Source organism: Dermacentor silvarum, chromosome 4 (genome assembly GCF_013339745.2).
Source record: "Dermacentor silvarum isolate Dsil-2018 chromosome 4, BIME_Dsil_1.4, whole genome shotgun sequence".
Classification (NCBI taxonomy): Eukaryota; Metazoa; Arthropoda; class Arachnida; order Ixodida; family Ixodidae; genus Dermacentor; species Dermacentor silvarum.
In genome coordinates this window covers 39,949,685-39,970,761 of record NC_051157.2, presented here as the reverse complement: position 1 = coordinate 39,970,761, position 21,077 = coordinate 39,949,685, and the positions used below count along the sequence as shown (strand labels likewise).

The 21,077-nt window shown below is 47.9% G+C and overlaps 1 protein-coding gene across 1 annotated transcript in view; it reads right to left on the bottom strand.

Annotated features, from left to right (window-relative positions):
* LOC119449836 (putative thiamine transporter SLC35F3) overlaps positions 1–20,846 on the bottom strand; it is a 213,644-nt gene extending 192,798 nt beyond the window's left edge. Inside the window, exon 1 of the mRNA XM_037713102.2 lies at positions 19,242–20,846. The gene's annotated coding sequence lies outside the window, so the exon portion shown is untranslated. The remainder of the gene's footprint in view (positions 1–19,241) is intronic.
* Between the last annotated feature and the right edge of the window lie 231 nt (positions 20,847–21,077).

The window sequence follows — 21,077 nt, the reverse complement described above, 5'->3', positions numbered from 1 at the left end:
GTCCACCCACACCTCTCCAACCCCAACGAGGTCACCCGCTCCATTGCGCGAGGACTAGTCAACCGCGCCGGAGACACTGGAGGTGAGTTGGACACCAGGGACAATCTGACCACTTATAACGATCTCGTTAAGGCATTTTACCTCACTCGCCGAACCTTCCCCCCACCTAACCCCAAGTTCAACCGGGTGCAGGCTACCACCCTGCGTCTGCTACAAACAAATACGTACCCTTCACCCGCCCACCTCCACCTTATATTCCCTGAAGTTTACAGTACCCCCAATTGCCGGTGCTGTGGCACTCACCCGGCTACGCTTCCGCATATGCTGTGGGAGTGCCCAGCACAGTACACACACATTCACACCACGACCCTCTCGTTGAGGTTGCGTAAGGCTCTGCGGAGCTCCGCCCTCGACGGCCAAACCTGGGCGACCCAGCACGCCCGTGAGGCGGCGCCGAGGCAAGCCCTCGACGTCCCCTCATGGGAGGCTTAGGCCCGGCCATCATAAAGTGCTGGTTCTACAATAAAAGTTTATTCCTCCTCCTCCTCTCTTACATAAAAACCTGAAAATATAATGTCGGCTCATGCACAGCTATCTAAAGCACACCAATCTGTTAGGCGATGATCTTAATCAATCACCAACCATATACAAATTCCGCAATAACATCAAACTAATCCCCCACTGAGACCGTCATCCCATTTAGACAGGCATGCAATGTCTTGTTTTCCTGACAGGACAGCTGAATGAATCACTGGTGTCAACGAAAACCAATCACCTGCCACAATCACCTGTCACCTTACACCAATCCCGGGCCGTGCTTTAACCCGCCGCAGTAGGTCTCAATTGCTGAAGTTAAACCTCGGGTGCGTTGACGTAGAACGTCACCTTCGCTAACAAGAACGTGCGCCCAGCCCGGCTTGCGTCCCCCGCTTGCGGACACTACAGCGAAGCACGTGATCACTTGCTGTCAGAATGACCAACTTTCCGCAGCTGTCGCCGTGTGCTGCTCAGCGAGTTGGAGCAACTTAATTTTTCGCTCGAGCCACGCTGCACTGATTTCTTGTTTCCGAAAGGTCGCACTTCAGCTCGGTATGAGGTTGTCAAAGCTGTACCATAGAATACGCATCAACAACCACGGGACTAAACTTTCGTCTGTAACGCTCGTACTCCGCGTGTGATGTGTTGTGATGTCCCTTTTAGGAGACACTTGCTTGCCCACTTCACTTTCTTTCTTTGTGGTGTTTACCGTATAGACGTTTAGATTTAGATTATGAATAATAATATTAATAATAATAATAATAACGACAACAACAAAGCAGCCCATTTCTCGTAGAGATATCGCACTCTACCGATCCATAAAAACAAAGAATTTATTTTCCGAGCCCAACAGTCTCCCTATTTTTTCCTGCGTCCTCCTAATTGAGTTTTGTGTCTGACACCGTGCTAAACAAGACCTCTCTATCTCTCTTTCTCTCTCTTCGCAGGACAGCATGCGCGAACTCGAGAGAACGAAGAGAGCGCGAACGAAGAACACAGCGTCGGTGGCCCAGCGTGGCGGGACTGCAGTGTACGTGCGCGGCGCGCGAGCCATAGTTGGAGTGGACACATGAACGAACAAAGCGGTCATTATCACGCCATCCGAAAGCGGCCACCCTGGTTACCCTGACCCGGCGCCGGCGCGGCCCAGATAGCGCGCGCGCCGAGCCGCGGGCGCCACGGAACGCCGACACCGACGGCCACGACGAAACCCTAAGGAGAGGAGGGAGGCGACTCGGGCAGCGCCGGGTGTTTGTGGAAAATCGTAAAAGCCGTCACTATGGTGACGTGCCTCGCTTGGTCACCGACCGGCAAAGCGTGTAGGAGGGCTTGCACCGAAACCACGGCTATAGCGTTAAAGCGGTTTGCAGAAGAAAAGCGTGGCACCTAGTACACAGTTTGTGCGTGGTCTGCAGTCTGAAAGCCGTCGTGCAGCTTAATTTGCCTGCGTTTGAGAGAGCGCTGAGTGCGTGTACGTGGGCTAGCCCCTTTCTTTCCTCGCACTTTTCTTTTTTTTCTGTTTTTTTTTTCAATTCTCTTCATTGTAGGAGGCTGCGAACGTGTCTAGGCTACCCAAGTTCGCGATTATCGATGATTCTGGGAACGCCGGCGCACGTGTTCGAACTCGGCCCTTCTCTCTGCGATAAGGGGAAAATCGGGTGCGAAGGCATTCCGCTCCCTCACGTCGGGCCCTTTTAGTATTGAACGAGCGTTAATTGAATGGGGCAGTGCAAAGAAGATCGATTCTTTGCCGCCGGCCAACACGCTTCGGCATTGGCCAACCTTGCCCGGTCACTTAGAAGATGAAAACATTGCGTTCGACTATTGAGGCCGCCGTCAAGTGTGCGCAATGTTTTCTGCGCAAACACTACGCTTCGGGCTCGCCGCTGCGGCGTGCAACGGGGAGTGAAAGAAATGCAGTGAGGTGATTGCTCTAGGTTGGCTAACCATCTTGTTCGTACTCCACCTCACCGACTCCCTGCAGTGCAGTGAAAGCTATGTGTGGCGTTAGACAACCAGAGAACAGAACGAGAAGGAAAGCTCTCCTGTTTTACGTCTCTGATCACCCTAATCATGACACCGGATAAATAGAAGCGTTACGGAGGGATCAGTGGCACTCAGTGGGCGAGCCCTCCTCCCATCTCTCGACAAGAGCTCTAGCTTTTGCTGCGCGAAGTTGGTAATACGGAGTATGCCGATCTCTGGGCTACGACTGCTTCAATCAGCGGTGCGTATTATATACGACTGTTCTGGGTGGCTCACGCAATGCATCCAATAGCCCCGTATGCCCTAACCAAGAAATATTCTGACTAATAAAAAATTGAGTCCCTCGGACCTCGCTATTTCTTCTGGCTCAAGCGTTTGAACGAATAACTATTTATCGTGACTGGAATAAAAACGGGTAAGGGTGTATGGTGAAACGCTTTTACCACGTAGCAACCACCTAGTGCGTCTAAGCCCGTTAGGCTCGACAAGCTTTAGTTGAAACGATCTGCAATTTAAATCAAGTGCAGTCGCAGTGCGCTAGTTTTGCGAAACCGTTATACACCGTTATACCGGTCTCTCTGCCGAGCGGCGATTTGCGAAATAGGTTGCGCGGCGGTAACCCGAAAGCGACATGGCAGGCAACCACAGGAAAGACTGTCGTACGTTATACCGTCCCAAAGGACAATCAATACACTGCGTCGATTGAGTGCACTTGGAACAGCTTTAACGGAGTTTCATCTACCGCACGACAGGAAACTGACATACGGGTGCAACGGCGAAAGCTCGGGTAACGGTACGACGTCTGTTGCGAGATATCTCGAGGCTGAGTGTTAGAGGGACTCCAAAACAGCTGGAACACCCGCAGTACTCGACGCTCATGGACACCTGCGGTTTACGGGTGCATTGTATAGTGTGGATACCGACAACACACATTCCTAGCCTGGTATTTCTTGCGCTAATTGCATTTGCTCCGAGACATAGTACGTGGTAGTGCTATAAAGTGGCACGAAGAAATGCTGCAGTTGCAGTTTGTGCTCTGCAGTGTAAAACTGTGGCCAGTCGGACAGCTCACTTTGTGTGTGTATTCGTGCGTGCGTGACAACGAGTAATGATAAACGGCAAGGAGTAATTTTGACGACCTAAGGCTAGGCAAATTGACAATCGATCGGGCCTTTACAATTAAGAAATCAAGAAGACGTCGGTCTAATAATAGCTTATGCGTGAAAAAGAAATTTGGCATAGCTCGAAATATGAAAGAAAGCTAAACGAAATGCTATCAGTACAGCACAACTTTATCAGCATGCCCGGTAATATTATATCGCTGCTATAGGGGTGAGGTTCTAAATTGATTTCTCCTTAAATAATGCATTTGTGTTTGAACGAGCAGAAACAGAAAAAAAAGAAGAAAAAGAAAGAAAGAAGCCAGGATTGCAGCTGCCTCAGGTAAGGCTTGCTTCTTTCGTTTTTGCACTTCTTTCGTGTTCGGTTACCCCATTATGGCCCGACAAATTGCCGGTGTTGTGAGCGGTGACCTGTCTCGATAATAGGTTCAGCGTACGCTCTAACGGCCTATCATGTCGGGCTGAACTTTAGGTTCGCTTTGGTGATTTAAATCACGTGAGAGCCTCGTCACTGCTTCTTTCTTTTATTTTTTTATCTCTTTTGTTTGCTTTCGGTCCTAAACAGCAAGCGCATTCTTTCGGTAAATGTCAGTCCTTATGTGAACAAATATAGATATAATGGTGGAGCATTGAATGGAAAGTCAGACATTCACCCAATCGCAGCAATTGCTACAAGGTAAACCCGTCAAACACTTATTATTACGTCAAACACTTGCCTTCGCTTCGAGTTGTTGATAAATTCGACTTCGCCCTGCCATCTGCTAGCCGCCTTGTTATCTCAGACAGTAGAGCGGCTGCCCCGCAAAGGCGTTGGTTCCGGGTTCGAGTCCTGAACCAGGACAAATTTTTCTTCAACTGCGAGGCTTTTCTTTCGAAGAACCCGTATGTGCTTCCTTTGTAACAATTGCTACGATTGGGTGGATGTCTTATTTTCTATTTTAATGACCTCTCTCCACCTAGCCGGTTTTCGCTGAACTATTACGTCAATGGTGGAGCATTTAACAGGTGCGCAGCCGGCGCCGCATACAGCATCCTGCTTCGGATATAGCGGATAGTATAAAGAAATTAAGCTCGAATATAGTAAAGCGTACGAAGATACTTCGGATATTGCGTCGACCTTGCATTAGATATAGATGCAAAGGCTTAAGTAGATTTCGGGTAGTTTCTTAAAATGTACTCATGAACTTGGGTATAACGAGCTAGTACAGTGGACTCGGAAACGTTTAGAATGATCTCTGGCATAGCAAATGAGTTGCTAATGGTGCATTGACACGCTTTACTTCATCAAACTCATCCCACAGTTGCAAACCAGACCCCTATGGCTTCCGCAGGGTGTGAGAACTCCCTCCCACAACTTCACTAACTTTGATTTATGAGTTGCTCTGATAAGAATATATCTCCACATATTTTATCGTTTTTTTTAATATGGGTGCCCTCTCAAGGGGTATATGCGTGAAAGTAGGATCAGGTGTGCGCTCACTTTACACCACGGTAACGTATGTTCACCTGCAGGTGTCTGAAGTACGGAGTTCATGCGCTCTTCTGACATGGTAGACACCCATTTAAGTGTATGTACCGATATCGCAAATATACCACCTTCTTTTTATGCGGTAACACAATAAGATATCATAAAATTAGATCAGTGGGACGATATACGCCTGATTTACACCCGTCTAATGTGCATGTTCCCGGGAGGTGCAGATGCACGTTGGCGCGCCTTGTAAACGGAATTATGTTATATTTTTGTTCTTATTTACTTCTGTCTTAAAAGATCCATTCGTTTTAGATATATCGTACACTGTTTACAGTCAGCATATTTTGGACAACACTTAAAAAGAAACTGTTTCTGCTTGTGTAACTATGCATCACTTTTTAAAAGATATCGTAGACTACTCAATGCTTCAGCAGAGATGTCTGTGTAGACGCGACGCACCCCTTGAAGTGCATAATCTTGTCGTATCTTCGAAAGCGCTGCTTCTTACTTCGAGCATCAGTTTGGCGCTGTTAATTTTTGTGCGTTACACGGGTCGCAATCAAATCCTCTATCATTTACGCGTCTTTTTTTTTTTCGTCTTCAATTTATTCTCCTTCTACGATGTTCCTCGCTTTCATCCAAACTGTAGTCCTCAATGTGCACAACTCTCAGTTGCCCACAAAACGACCAAGTAGCAGTTCTTTAAACGGGTACTGTGGTTTGGGACTTTCATAAGTTGAAGAGTCACGGTAATTCCAAGAAGGAATTAGCGGAGAAGGTGCAAGCAACCAGCTTCCGAGAACAGTACTTCACTTCCATGGAAAGACATGCGATCAAGATATAAAAATAGAGGGGGGAGTTATCGCTTACAGGTGATAGACCCAAGTTCAACAAAGAAGGCACAAAATAAAGAACCAAAAAAAAAAAGGTGAACGACACTTCTCCGAAGTACTGCTACTTGAAGTGCCATCTCAGGGATGATAAAAATGCTTTGCCGACAAGTAGTGCCCTCTATTCTAAGCCTGGAAAAAAAGAAAAAAAAAAGATCGCATTTCAAGTTAGTAAAAGAACAAAAAGACAGCCACTTCCGTGGTCTACTGTAGGCAAAACGTCATAAAAGATCATTTGACGAGTAAGATATTTCCCTAGCCAGCGTTGGCAGGCAACCACTATCGGAGGACGCTATGCTAGGCCCATGGCCTGACACTGCAACTTCAATGCGGGCAACTAAAGCGCTATTGAAGTTTCTGCAGGACACGAAACTAGGCTAGCGGCTCTAGTAGGGCCACCGTCTAATGAACATAAGCACTCACCACTTCTCTTATCGTTATCATCCATCTTTCACTTCCATTCCCTCTTCCCCAGTGCGGAGTAGTAGACTAGAGCGCACTAGCTCATGTCGGACCTCTCTGTCTTTCCTGTGAATAAACTCTATCTAGCATTGAATATAATTATGGGATTTTACGTGCAAGAACCACGATCTGATTATGAGGCACACCGTAGTGGGGGACTCCGGATTAATTCTGACTACCTGGGTTTCCTTAACGGACACGTAAATCTAAGTGCACGAGTGTTTTTGAATTTCGCGCCAATCGAAATACGGCCGCCGCGGCAGGGACCGGACCCGCGACCTCGAGCTTAGTAACGCAACACCATAACCGCTAAGCTACCGCGGCCTGTCCAAGGGTGTTTAGCACGTTTCCCACGATGGGTAAAACAAGCTTCCGTAGTGAGATCCGATTTTAGAACTGAACTTGTTGGTATAGGCTATTTCGCTCAAGTGTTGAGCGTTTTGTGCAATCAATTTTGGTAACAATCAAATTTGGTATCTGTAAAAACCAAATTCCACGGTGGTACACAGTCATCGTGCTTTGGCGACCATGCTAATTTTGACGTCACTGCGCACGAAATTTGGGAATAGTTCGTGTAACAGTCCGTCCGCGAACCGAAAATAAAATCGTCTATACTGGCTAATGTTAAGCGGTAAAATAAAAAAAAATAAAAGAAGTTAGGCATGGCTTTTCTATCGCAAACACCAATGATCAGTGGAGCTGAGGGAAAACCTCAGTGAAGTTGGATGCAAAGATAGGCGAAGAAGAGCGTGGTTTAGCAAAGCTAAGCAAGGTTTAATGGAGTTTCTCTCGATGATATTCGCGATACCTCGATGCCGATCGATGCTCGTTCATTGGCGAGAAACTCGGGATCTTCATTTCTTCGCCGACGCTTGGTCTCCGCTTCTCTTGCTCGAACACCTGCATCTTCTCTTTGGCGACGATTGGCTTCAACTTCCCTTGCCCGTTGCTCGGGATCGGCTCTCCGTTTCCTAGCACGCTCACGAGCCGCTTCTCTACGGCGTTATAATCGAGCGTCTTCTTCAGTCAGCTGGGTGAGAAAGAGGCCCGCCGATGGGAGAGCGCGCCTGTTTCTAGGGAGAGCTGACGTCATTACTAACGTCATACCACGTGCGCTCGGCGCAGCTGTGCATTGGCTCCGCTCCCGCTCACCTCCGCCCTACCTGTGCCACCGGCCCTCCTCTCCGCTCACCTCCCTCCTCCCCCCTCGACACACTCTCTTCCCTCTAAAGAGCTTTCCCTCTAGCTATACACTTGCCCCTCTCCGACTTGGCTATGCTGCGAACATCGCTGCGCACGGACCAATCTCGGCTTTAACAGCTCCGCTGTAAAAACCATGATCTGATTATGAGACTCTCCGTAGTGGGGAACTCCGGGTAAATTTTGACCACCTGGGGGTTCTTTAACGGGCACCTAATGCACGGTGCACGGGAGTTCTTGGATTTCGCCCCAATCGAAATGCGGCCGCCATGGCCAGTATTTTATCCCCCGACCTCGTGCTTAGCACTTGAACGCCATAGCTGCTAAGCCAACACGGCGGGTGAAGTGGTACCTGCAACGAGATGAGCCGAACAAGAAAGGTCAGAAAAACATGAGCGCAGTTTTGCACCCTGGTTTGCAGCTCGACTTATAAGCTCCATCTCACCAACCCAGTACACTGCAGTACAGAGAAACTATGGGCCGCGTGAGCCAGTTAGAAAAGAGAACCAAAAGAAGAGACTTTGATTGGCCACCTTCATCGCCCTCAGCGCAACGCTGACTGAATGGAAATGTCATGGGAGGCGTAGTAGCGCACAGTGGACGAGCTTTCTTTTCTTGAAAACGCAGCCAGCTCACGTTAGTTGATTGGTTGACACAAGCTCTATCGCTTTTATACACCTTCACTATACACAGTTGGTGAGACGAAGCATAGCTTTGCAGAATTCCCGAGCCCACGTGGAGCAAACTTTCGCAGCGCAGCTGCAGCTAGCGTGCAGCTCTTGAGCCCCTGTTCAATGATTTAGTGCTGCGCGTCTGCTGTAAAACATTGTTTAACGACAAGAATGTGGACATATAGCTCGGTTTCGCGTTTCCTAACCCGGGTAATATACCTAACCCATAGCGTAGCTCACTTGCTCGGGTTGCATTCAAAAGTCGATCCGGAGCCAACGCTTCCCTAGCGACTTCGCCTGCGCGTGTTGTACCGCTTCCTCCTCAATGATTTATACTATACTGCGCGTGAGCCAGCGCGAGTGCATTTCGCCACGCCCTGTGTGTGTTTGCACGGTGCATCGCAACGACGAGCTTAATCGACGCCGCAAAGGGCAGTGCATAGGGGCAGTGGGCAAAAGCATAAAAAGAAAAAAAAAAGAAGCAAAAAAGCAAAAAAAAAAAAGAACTGCAACTACAACAAACCCGGCGGAGTCGAGGGCGTGACCGGGCGCGTTGTTGTGTACGATCTGCCTGATTCGCGCCGTTGCGCTTTCGCAATCTGTTGGCAAGCAGGCGGCAAGCGGGCTCTAACTGCGCATTGCGCAATATGCACGTTCATCAACGCGCATATCCCCCGTCCCAAACCTTGCCGCAAACGCAAGCATACACATCTTCTCGCCTCATTGTGAAAGACCGCTCTCTTTCATAACGATAAAGGTTATGGGCTTGTTCCCCGTTCGAAATGACGTTGATAGTAAACCAATCTCGTCATCGTGTACCTCATCGGGGCCGAAAATTAAGTCAGAGGCAACAGCAGTAAAACTGTAGAGTCCTTACTGTAGTTTATCTCCTGGGGACGTAACCTGTTAGATGTCGCGCCATCGTTATCGCATTCGTCGCGGACGTCGTCTGGCAGAACTTGCTTGAAAATTTGCGACGAAGTCAAAGCGACAAGAAATACGTCCAAAAATACGTCTTTGACTAACAGTGCAATACCACACGCAACAGCGAATTCACCGCTAATTTCCTTCTTTTCCTTCCCTCTTCTCTCTCCCTGTCATCTTTGCGTTCCCCTTTCCCATTGCCCCGGTGTAGGGTAGCAACCGGGTGTTATTCTGGTTAACCTTCCTGCCTTCTGTCTTTCTCATTCCTCCTCCTTGTCTTCGCAAATGAACATTACTAGATAATGTGGTTTGTGTTTTGTGTTCTAATAAGCAGCAAAAGTGTCGAAGCACCTGTGCCGTGTCCTATTCGGTGCTCCAGTTCCTCCTCTCCCATTGAGGGTAGGGGAGAGTGAGCTACGCGTACATTAACGTTACTAAAAAGGAAGTCTCCTGCTCCAGTGACAAAGACAAGGGCCCTTGTCGAAACGTTATCGAAATCGCCAATAGCGCACTTTGTGACTTCTGCGGGTGCAACGAAACAATCGCGCACCTTCTTTGTGAGTGCCCCCATTTCAACCCTCTCAGCCACGATAGATAAACTGGACAAACGCCGAATAACGGAAAACAACATCTTTGGAAACTGGTCTACACGAACCACAGCGCGAGCTGCCCTGAAGGCACTGCTACGTTATGTCAAAGACACCGGACTCAGTGACAAATTGCGACTCTACACTGTGTGACGTAGGATGGGGCATTGGCACTATGCAACACCAGAACGCCTTCGCAGACTGCGTGACATTGCCACTGAAACAGTTCGGTGTGCGTGTGCGTGCATGCGTGCGTGCGTGTGTGCGTGTGTGTTCAAAGTTATGAATTATTGGTTACGACAAGCTACAGTAAAACGACGCATTATCGGCAAACCAAAGCCCGATCTTAAACTTTTGTGGCGCCGCCCATGTCGACGCCGCGCATATGGACGGGCACAGCGTTCTAAACGACGCACCGATTGGGCTCTGTATAACCGCACCGATTCAGCCATACGGCTGCATACAAAACAGCTTCGTTGCAGGAGCTGGGCCGCCTTATGCAGTTCGCTGCATACTGGAAGTGGTTTTGGAAGTATATGGCGCATACTAAAGACTCTTCACACTCCTGAAATCTGCGAGAATCCTATACTACATTGTGCATAGCCACTGGCCAGTGACCAAACGCTCTAGCGGAGGCGTTTGCAGACGTTTTCGTCTCTCTATGTCCAGTAACACCACAAATGGCGACCTTCCTTCTTTAACAAGTCAGAGTATACCACAATTGCTTTTTATGGTCCTGCATGCCAGATGGACGAGGCAGGCTTCACTCTTGAGGAGCTGCGACACGCGCTCAGCCTGTCCAAACGCCGCACTGCCCCAGATGAAGACGGTATGATGTACTAAGCATTGCGGAACATTAATAAGAGTTTTCATGACCGTATATTGGACAACTATAATGAAGTATGGAGAACCGGTGTAATTCCTGCTGAATGGAAATCGTCCGTGCTAATGTCGATTTTAAAGGCTGGGCGCCCTGCAAGACACCACACGTCCTGCCGGCCAATATTCCTAACTTTAAATGGGATCGAGTTAATGGAGCGAATGGTTCTGCTTCGCCTAGATGACAGGCTAGAGAAGCTGAATTTTTCCCTTATGTCATGAGTGGCTTTCGTCGCCGCCGTTCAGCTTTGGGCAGCATTTCAGCCCTTGTCTTAGCGCTTGTATTTTACTAGAGGAAAGAAAGACTCCGCCTACATGCTCTTCCTATAGACATATAGCAATCTTTCGACTTGATTCCGAATAAGGCGATTATTTTCACTCTTGCAACTACGGGAATTTAGGGTCGTCTGCCCCGCTTTGTGCACAATTTTCTATCGGAGCGCCGGATGAAAGTTCGTGTCGGAGGAATAACAAGTTAATCCCGCACTGTGAAACGCGGTGTCCTACACGGCAGCGTTTTATGGCCGCTTCTGTTTCATACCGTACTCACGGCGCTTCCAAGTCGCTTGCAACGGGACAGTGACTTCCCTGTGGGTCTAGATATCTATGCAGATGATATTTCTCTGTGGATAAGTGGCCCTTCGCAGCTTGGTCCGCGGCTGCGTGCGAGCTTGCAAACGGGCTCTCAACGTGAATTCGGAGTACTTGGGTGAAGTTGGCTGGCAGATATCGCCCGTTAAGTAGGCAACAATAGCATATCATCCTCAACAACGCGCTCGTCGAGCAATGAGCCGACGGTACCTTGACGAGATGCCAAGAAGCTGGGTGGGACAACACCATTATTTGGGCTTAATTGTGGATGATCGCACCTCTTGGCGTCCTGCCATTAAATTCGTACGACACAAATCGCAATCCATCCTTAAGTATGTGGCCGCCTTGACTGCTAGAGGTGCTGGCTGTGACCAAACAACGGCTCTGCAGGTGTACCAATCATCTGTACTCTCAGGCATGATGTATGCGTTACCATTCCTGAATGTCCCACCTAGTTTGATGGCCCAACTGGAACGTTATCATCGCGTTGCCCTCCGAATAATGCTGGGATTACCTCGTGAGGCGCAATCAGTTCCATTACTCACTGAAGCACATCATTTACCTCTAAGGCTACAAGCAGACCAGAGAGCTCTATTACATATTAAGTGTCTGTACCGCGCATCGAATGGTCAAATGCTCCTTGATCGTCTGATTCACCGCCCGTTTTCTCGCATTGCAAAAATGGCGGCATTATTCATGAACATTACTGACATTTCTGAACATGATGCTTCAGTTACGCCTTCGCCGCCGCAAGATATCACCAAACACGTGCTGCCCATTTACCTTACAATCCGTGACATACACAAAAAGTCTGATATGCCTGTTTCGGAAATATTCCAATTCGCTCATTCGCACATGTCCAAAAGATTTCCAGATTATCTTCAAGAATTCACAGATACATCTGTACACAGCGAGGGTAAAGGCGCCTCTGCAGCTTTTTTCGGCCCTTCGACTCAAGTAGGACGTATATTTCATATGCCCCATCCAGCCTCGTCAACAACTGCGGAACTGGCAGCGATTAATGCTGCGTTGAAATACGTTCAAGAAGAGTTAATCTCATCGAAGATTACCATGTTTACGGACTCCCGCGCTGCCCTTAGCAGATTACAACGCAGTCAGATTGATTGTCCATTTGTGCGCAGCATTACTGACTCTGCCAGCAAAATTGCATCACGCGGGGTATCTCTCGTTGCCCAGTGGCTACCTTCACACGTAGGGATCGCCGCAAATGAAGAGGCTGATCAGCTGGCTTCAACTTGCGCTCATGACGACTGTGTCTGCCCAGAAATGTTGTGCATGCTTGATGACGCTCGTCTGCTGATTCGTCGCCTCCTACTCAAGCAGCATCAGGACCAGCGCGTCGCAATTGGAACGTTCCCGCCCCGTGTTCGCGGTCGACGCTTGCCTTGTCACGCTGCAGCACAACTACTCAAGCTAAGGGTTTGCTGTGTGAACGTGCGCGAACGTCTATACCGACAAGGACGAGTGGACAGTCCATCGTGTACGTCTTGCGGTTGCTGCGAGACACTAAAGCACCCGATGTTGGAGTGTCTCGCTTTCGCTGCGCAGTGCACGTCGCTTGTGAGGGACTATCATCCCCTTGGCCTACGGTGTACGACGCTCGACGAATGCTTGTACCCCAGTGGTTGTGTGTCTCGACGCGATGGCTCATCGCGCTCTCTTTACTCTTCTAGATCTAAATAACTTAGGTTCAGGTTTGTAGGTTATTTCTGTTTTCAAATGATAAGACCTCATACACTATTCCTTCTATTTTAATATGCATTAGTAACGTGACCTACTGTGCGTGACCTGTGCTGTGTGTTCTGCTTTGTTCTTTGAGATTTGTCATCTTGGTCTTCCTTTTCCCTTTCCTCCCCTTCTTCCTATTTTCCATTTCTATGTTTCTGTCTCCTTCTTTCTGAAGAGTAGGCAAGCGTTGTGCCCCTCTGGTGACAGTTGCCAGCCTGCCCTCGGTTACCCTTTCCTTTCAAGGGTATGTAGGTTTTCAAATCTAATAATAATAATAAATAATTGCTCTCTTCGATTGCTTCTTTTGTTTGCCTGAACATCTGTGTGTACATTGCAATGAATATTTACGTGCACCTGCGTCTTGTAGCGCCCGCTACATTGCGCATCAATTAAAGCGCATTGTGCCGTCATTCCGTGTACTGTGTGTACGTATTCTTTTTTTTATTTGCTCATTACCTCACGTCATTTCTGTATAGCCACTAGACAACCAAAAGTCGGGGGAAAAGTTGCCCGTGTTTAAAATATTATCAAATAAATTCATTAATAAAGAGAACACTAGCGTAGGGAGAACTTTCGGATAAGGATGACGATGATGATGACAGCGATGACGATAGTAGTGATGGTATAGAGGATGATGAAAGTGATTACAACTTTTTGCTTGTTAAAATTCTAGTACTTTGTCTTCGCATACTGTTGTGTTTAGGTCCTTTTTTCACTCTCTGTTGATGTAATTAGGGGGCATTCGTATTCCATTGCTTCGTTTGGAATGAGCGTTGCTTCATGTACTTGCGCACCACGCAGACATATAATCCGGAGCAAGGTAAAAGGCTAATCAAGAGTTAGCTGTGGTTGCTGACCAAGTCAAGATGAATAAATGCACAGACGTCTCGTAGTTGCACAGACTTTACCACGCCATACACCCTGCGCTGTATTCCTATAAATGTCCACACTGCGATCAATGTGCAACGCTTTACCACATGGTATGGGCTTGCGCAAACGCACCACAGCTCACACCCATAACACACCCCACCACACGGCAATGGGAGGCAGCGCTGTCCAGCTCCGACTCGACGGACCAGCTCAACCTGGTCAACCGAGCGAGAAGGGCAGCTAAGGCCGCTGGACTCCTGGACTGAGGGGACCACCCACTGCAGAGCGGAGGAGCTACCTACGCTCGCGTGCTCTTTTGATTAAAGTTTATTCTCTCTCTCTCTCTCTCTCTGGTAGTGCGCGCGTTCCTTGTTCACACTCGACCATGAACAAGGAACTCGTACGGGCTCTGAAATGTCTCTGCGTTTCTTCACCTTGACTTGGTCAGTGACCGCAATTACTTCTTCATCATTTACCTGAACAGACGAATTTTCGTCGAACTCTGGGCTACATAAACGGCGAATAAATACGGTACGAATAATAAAAGAACACTTCCAATCCCGGCAAAAGGTATCAGACAAGAACAAACAAAACAGGAACAACGAGGTCTGTTTTTACGAGCCATCTTTATGTCTTTGTTAGAACAAATGCCGTAATGAAAAAACCAGCTGAATAATAATACATAGACAAACACTACGCAGTCGTGCCAGAGGCGACAGACCCATCGGCCAACCGAGCACATAAGCGCAAGAAAAAAAAAAGAATTAAGCACCATGCCACAGGGGTGTCATAAAATCGGTCCCTGCCATATTTTCAGACAGGTCATTCCAAGTTTGTCGGACAGGTCAAGGTGTTGTCTGCGGCAGTAAACGCCTATCAAAAATGCGAACACGATAATGGACAAAGAAGGTTGTTATTGTTCATTAGCTTCCAGAGTGCAGGCACCCTGAGTGTTGAAGTGCTGGTTGTGAAAACTAAGAAGAATAAAAAAACTAGAGGGGTGGGAGGAGCAGGTAATTCTACTGGATGCATTCTCGGGGTCACGACTTCTTTACTAAAGGAGGGTGCGTATTTGAATGCATCATAAAGAGAAAAGAATAGACTCTAATAAAAGAGAAGCCGCACAGTATGTCTGAGTTAAAGTAAACTCACCTATTTAACATTAGAAATGTATTTCCTATTATTTTACGTTATATTTTATAACTGCCTGCTGAATGTATTCTTTATTATCTGCTATGGGTTGGGACCCTTAGACAACATTGTTGAACCCCCAAAGTAAAAGAATTAGTTGAATGTAAAATATACTTCGTACTACTACTACTACTATACTACTACTACTACTACTACTACTACTAATAATAATAATAATAATAATAATAATAATAATAATAATAATAATAATAATAATAAACTTGAAACTCAACCAACCTAACCTAACCGTTGTGCTTGTAGTCAATCAACTTCTCCTAAAACACTTGCAGATGCACCATAAAAAGCAAAATACATGTGTATTTTTGTACCTCAGTAAAGAACTCTCTGACTGAATATATACCCCCTCGAGAGATATGAAAGCGAACACCCAAATTGCTTGCAAGAAGGCCGTAGTGGCTACAGGCGCACGCCCCGCGTAAATGTGTGCAATGAGACTAAATTTTTAACAAGAAATCTACTTGTTTCAGCATCAACGTGCCAGATTTAAGTCCACAAATCACGAGCAACCGCTTCTTCAAAACCAATTCGGTGTTCCCTTTCGTATCGCTCACGACAGTGCATTCTCCCGTGAAACTGAAATCGTGGTCGCACTCGTTTAACAGAAGCAACGTCAAAACCAGTGGTCAATTCTTTCAAAACTGCATACGGTTTTCTTATCTTCTCTGGGCGGTTAACTAAGAAATCAAAAATCATGCAACGGTACAGGAGGAGGAGGAGGAGGAGGAGGAGAGAAAGAGAGAAGGCAGGGATGTTAACCAGAAATGCGTCTGGTTCGCTACCCTACTCTGGGAGACGGGAAAGAGGGAATAGAAAGATGAGATAGAGAGAGGAGGGGGGAGGGGGGAGGAAGGACACGGTGAACTCGGGAGACAGGGAGGTCAACCAGACGCACGTCAGTTTTGCTACTCTATGCAGAAAAAAGAGAGTTAAGCGATGAAACGAAAGAAAGAAAGAAAGAAAGAAAGAAAGAAAGAAAGAAAGAAAGAAAGAAAGAAAGAAAGAAAGAAAGAAAGAAAGAAAGAAAGAAAGAAGGAAGGAAAGTACTAGCAACGGGAACACGTGCAGCTGTCCATCATGTCTGAAGTCGGTTGCTGAGGCCAGCAGATCATGAACGGTAATCGCGTGAAATTTTCTAAAAGCAGAGGAAACGCTTACATCCGCGTGCATAGACACGATAAATGACGCTCAGGAAGCCGCAAAGTTAATTCTAGACGCTATACAGAATATGCGTCGAATTCACCAGGCAAGCCAGTGACTTGAGGAAATGTCGAGACCTACTAAAAGAAATGCTTTTTATAGACACTCAGCCAATGCAAACAGGGGGAAGGAAAAAGAAAACCGCAACATGGATCCTTAAACAGAAAGTTGAAAAACAAGCTTCTCTATGTGTCAGCACGTGGCGGAGGGAAATATGAAAATAGCAAGAGGGAAAATCTTGTGTATACAGCGTGCTCAGCAATTCAGTGAGGCGTTTCCTCTGACAAACTCTGAGCTTTTATTGCAGTTCGATGCGTATAGACATTACCTTCGTAATATTTATTATGAAATTTTTCACTCCGCGGCGTGTATTCGTCCGCAACAACTTAGGGATACCTTGCTTTTATAGTTGCCTCATTCATCATAATAGTATCCGCAACACATTCGAACACGAAGCTTTAACAACGGCACGTAATCGTGACAACCCAGGTGTTTCTTGAATAGTTCCCTACAATTACTAGAAGGAATTCTGGTGCTGCGATCGTTTCAGCCACCATGGGAAGGATATAGGTAGTGCATGGATTTGTCTGATCTTCGTGCTTGTGGATTCAAACGTTCTCGTGGCTTCGTTTATTACGCTTTATCTGGGCCCAAATTTGCCTACATTTCATAGTAATTTATGCTTTTTTTAAGCAGAAGGTAATAAGACTGTGCAAGTACGCATATTCGCTGCGAATTGCAGTGGTTCCGCTAGTCAGTGCGTTCTTTGCGTAATGGTTTCAATATCAGGATTCTGTGCTAGAGGGGATGTGTTCGAATCCTGCCGTCGGGCAATTTTAATAAAGTTTATTTAATTACTTATAACGCAGTACTTTCTTAAACATGGTCATTTTGTAAAGTCACGAATCCATTTTAAAGCCGGAAGGACGATGTTTAGGCAAATCCATGTTACTACCCATCATTCACATGCGGGCTGAACTGCTCGGCTTGCAGCTCCCGCAGACGCTAGCGCCACAGTTCCCTCTAGTAATTATTGCACGAAACTCTATGCTTGAGTAGACTTATGAGTACAATACTGCGATGTGCAGCGCCGTCTGCCAGGAACGGTGGCCCGTTCAAAGCTATGGCAGTGGCTCAAGCAACGCGATCTTGGAGGAAGTGTCCAAATTTAACCAGTCAGTTTTCCTCGAGCAAACGTCGCGCTTCCTTGTAACGTCGCGGTTGCTTGTAACGTCACGTACGAAGCCTCGGAAACAAAAATAAAGCTTAAGATGGATTTGCCTGCTTGTAGGCGCACAAAGTGGCAGTATAGTGCACTAGTGGCGCTCAAGTGAACACCAATCTAGTGTAAACATTAAGGGTGTCTGAACATTCAAAATTTGGAATACGAATCTGATAGTCCTCGCTATTCGATTCTTATTCGATTCAAGAAATCACTATTAGAAATTGTCGAATATCTGTTTCTTTCGAATATGTAAACGATAACAACTATTATGTTGCAGTCTCGAAGAACAGGGAAGAGAGCGATGGTAGTCAGGCCTGCTCCAAGCGATTCTTCTGCAGGGGAGCTGAGGCGGCTGCACAGGGGCACTAGTTTCTGAGCGAATGTGCGGGGCATATAACTTCTGCTCAATGATTTTCAGTCCTTAACTGTGACTGTCTCACTTTTAGGCAGCCTATATGCATGCGAAGTCATTGTCTCAAATTAAACAGAGCAATTTATTATTTGGCCATTCGCACCATGTTTCCCTCGCTTTAGAACAATGTACGGTGCTGTATTAGCGCACTACTCTCCTACACGACAACACTCACCGGCTACAATTCGTAAATTACAATAAGTGCCGCAAAGTAATTAGCTAAAAAATTCATTACAGCAAGCCTGCGAGGCGGCGAAGAGGCAACACCTCGACGTCCCCACGTGGGAGGCCTAGGCCCAGCCACCCCCTCTTGCTGGTTTTAATAAAGTTTATTCAGTCAGTCAGAAGTTCATTCGTGAATTTTTGTTAATTAGCTGAATATTTGATTCGATTTCTCGCGCTAGTTATGGCCGCCTCTTCGAATAATCTATCTCAAGGACAAAAATTATGCTATCTACCATATCTACCACAGGCGATCTCTAAAATTCCTGAAAGCTTAAAAGTGATCCCCCTGTACGATGTAGCAGAATTAACAGCTGGGCTAGTTGGTTTAGTTTCATCCTGACTACTGTTCTCGAGCACGAAAGACGAAAACGAAGAGAGAAGACAGGACAGGGCGCTAAAACAGTAGCTAAGATGCACCCCGTATGAGCTTGCCAAACAAGATACCACGCCGACTGCTTCTTATCTCTGCGACGCAGTAAACCTTTCAATTCGCACACATTATGAACTTCTCTCAAGAGAAGACACTCGATGAAACGCTGCTTCAGTCGGCATGTCTGCGCAACGCCATGTGCCTCTACAGCCTTTGTATACTTGAGATTATAACGAAAAGGGTGTTTTGCAATACGGCGGCTCACTCACAAAGTGAGCCGCCAGCTTATTCCTTTACTTTCTTTCTTTCTTTCCTTCTTTCTTTCTTTTTCTTTTTTTCGAGACTAGCGCCCCTTTTTCCAGGCGTCAGATGAAGAGCTTCGCCTCTTAAGACTACCTTTCGCGCTTATTACAGCACCTGCCGCGCTCTGGGGGGTTGCGCAGAAAAGAAGGAACGGTGTTCGTTTGAGATATAGATATGTAGCGCTGCCTCGGTCAGACGATGCCGTACTTGGTTATTGCGAAATGACACGTTCCGAGAAATCAACCGTTCCGACAGTAAGGCACGAGAAACAGAACGAAAGAAGGAAGCAAAGAAAAGAAAGGAGGGAAACAGTGAGAGATGATCTAGAGAGAAAGAGAGAGATCCTGGTCACTCACCCGTTCTTGTTTCGCTCCCGGATTGTGCAATCCTTGAGCACGTGGAGGCGAGCTAGGCTTGATCCGAGGGAAGCATGGCTTCGGGAATGAACTCTCCAGGACGATGACGACATACGAGCTCGGTGCACTTTTCTCGCAGCGGGTATCGTGACGCGCCCGACGATTCGGTTGGTGCCTTCTATTTGCGCTGTTCGCCGATCGCCGAGAAACGAAATTTTACTGATGTTTCCTTCCCAGAAGTCACTGGTTTTGCTCAATCCCCTTGTTCGCCACAGATTCACTTGATGCGTCTCAAAGCTGCCGATAACATTGACGGTTTCCTTTGTTGTCTTTCTTTCTTTGGCAGACCAGTCTTGCGACAGTCTACTCCACGTGCAGTTTCGTCAGAGTCGAAATGCCAGGCGAACGTTCTCGTTTAAATCGACTTCAAAAGCGATGCGTTTCGGAGAAGCAGGGCTCTTTCACTCGTCGTCTCTTTGCAGTTGCGTAAAGTGAATTGGCGACGTATGCACACAGACACCACTGACGAACGACGAAATCGGAGAGTGCACAGTTCCCTCCCCCTCCCCCCTCTTTTTTTTTCTATTCGATTACCTTCTCTCCGAATTTCTCGTATATGAAGATCGGATTTGGCACGCAACTGCGCATTTGGGGCAGTTTACGCTGAGTCGATAGTGTTCGCTCAGCTAACAGCAGCAAGGAAGCGACAGACGGAGAGATCAATTTGGTGGCCCGAAAATAAACAGTTTCCCGCTATACGCCCTTCAATCGGCGAGCGCTTTCGTCAGAGCCGTGGAGTTGCATTACTTGGGTAACGTCAGCAGCTCGGAAACAAAACTGCACTATTCCGCGCCTTGTGTACCGAACGGGCGAAGGAAGGAAAGAAAGAAAACGAAGACGAAACCCGACGTAACTGCGAGCAATACGGTGAAATAACTGAGTGGTCACAGACTCAGCACGGTTCTTCCTTCTGTCGCTCTTCTCTACGTTATTACTTTTTTGGCTTCTTTTTTTTTTTTTTTCGATCGCGTCTCCGCGTGCGCTTTTCCTTAACGAAACTTGCGCAACTTGACTGGGTCGGTCGGTCAGTCGGGCTGCACTTTCTCCCTTCCAAACGAGATCGGCATGCACCGCCCCGCTTAAGGAGAGCTAAGAGAGAAGAAGAGGAGGAGGAAGACGATTTCAAAACACGGATTCCCACGCCGCCCCCATCCCTCCGCCGGCACAAACACGCACACACACACACACGCAGACACACACACCGAAACGACCCCGACGGCCGGGCGTCCACACGGGTTGCGCAAGCGAACGGCCGAAACGCTTTCCCCTAGTCTTCGGCAGCGAAGTCAGTCTGCAGCGATGTGGGGGCGAGGAGAGCGGCAATGCTCCCGCGCCGCTGCCGGCCGCTGCCGCACGTGCGACCAGCGAGCGAGCGATATTGTGGAAGGTGGGTGCTGGCGCCGCGCGCTCCTTCGCAGGCCGACGCCGCGCTCGAGTCCTCCGGCCGGGGCAGAGGGAGCTCTCGTTCGTAGAAGCGAACCGCCGCCAATGCCCACCGCCCCCCTTCTCCCTGTTCGGGACCCCGGGCCCTCTCGTTTTCGGCCGGGGCTGGCCGTATGAGCACACGCGCCACTCTCACCACACGGGCTGCGCATGCGTTTTCGAGGGCGGGACGCCGACCACGCGGCTCGGCCCCGGAGGATCGATGCTGCCGGACTCCGACGTCAGAGACGGCCGCAGCCGCTGGTTTGTTGTGGCCGGGACACGGCACTTGGGCCCGCGCGCACCGCGCGCGCGGGCGAGAGAGAGCACCGAATGCATACAAGATCGCGCTCA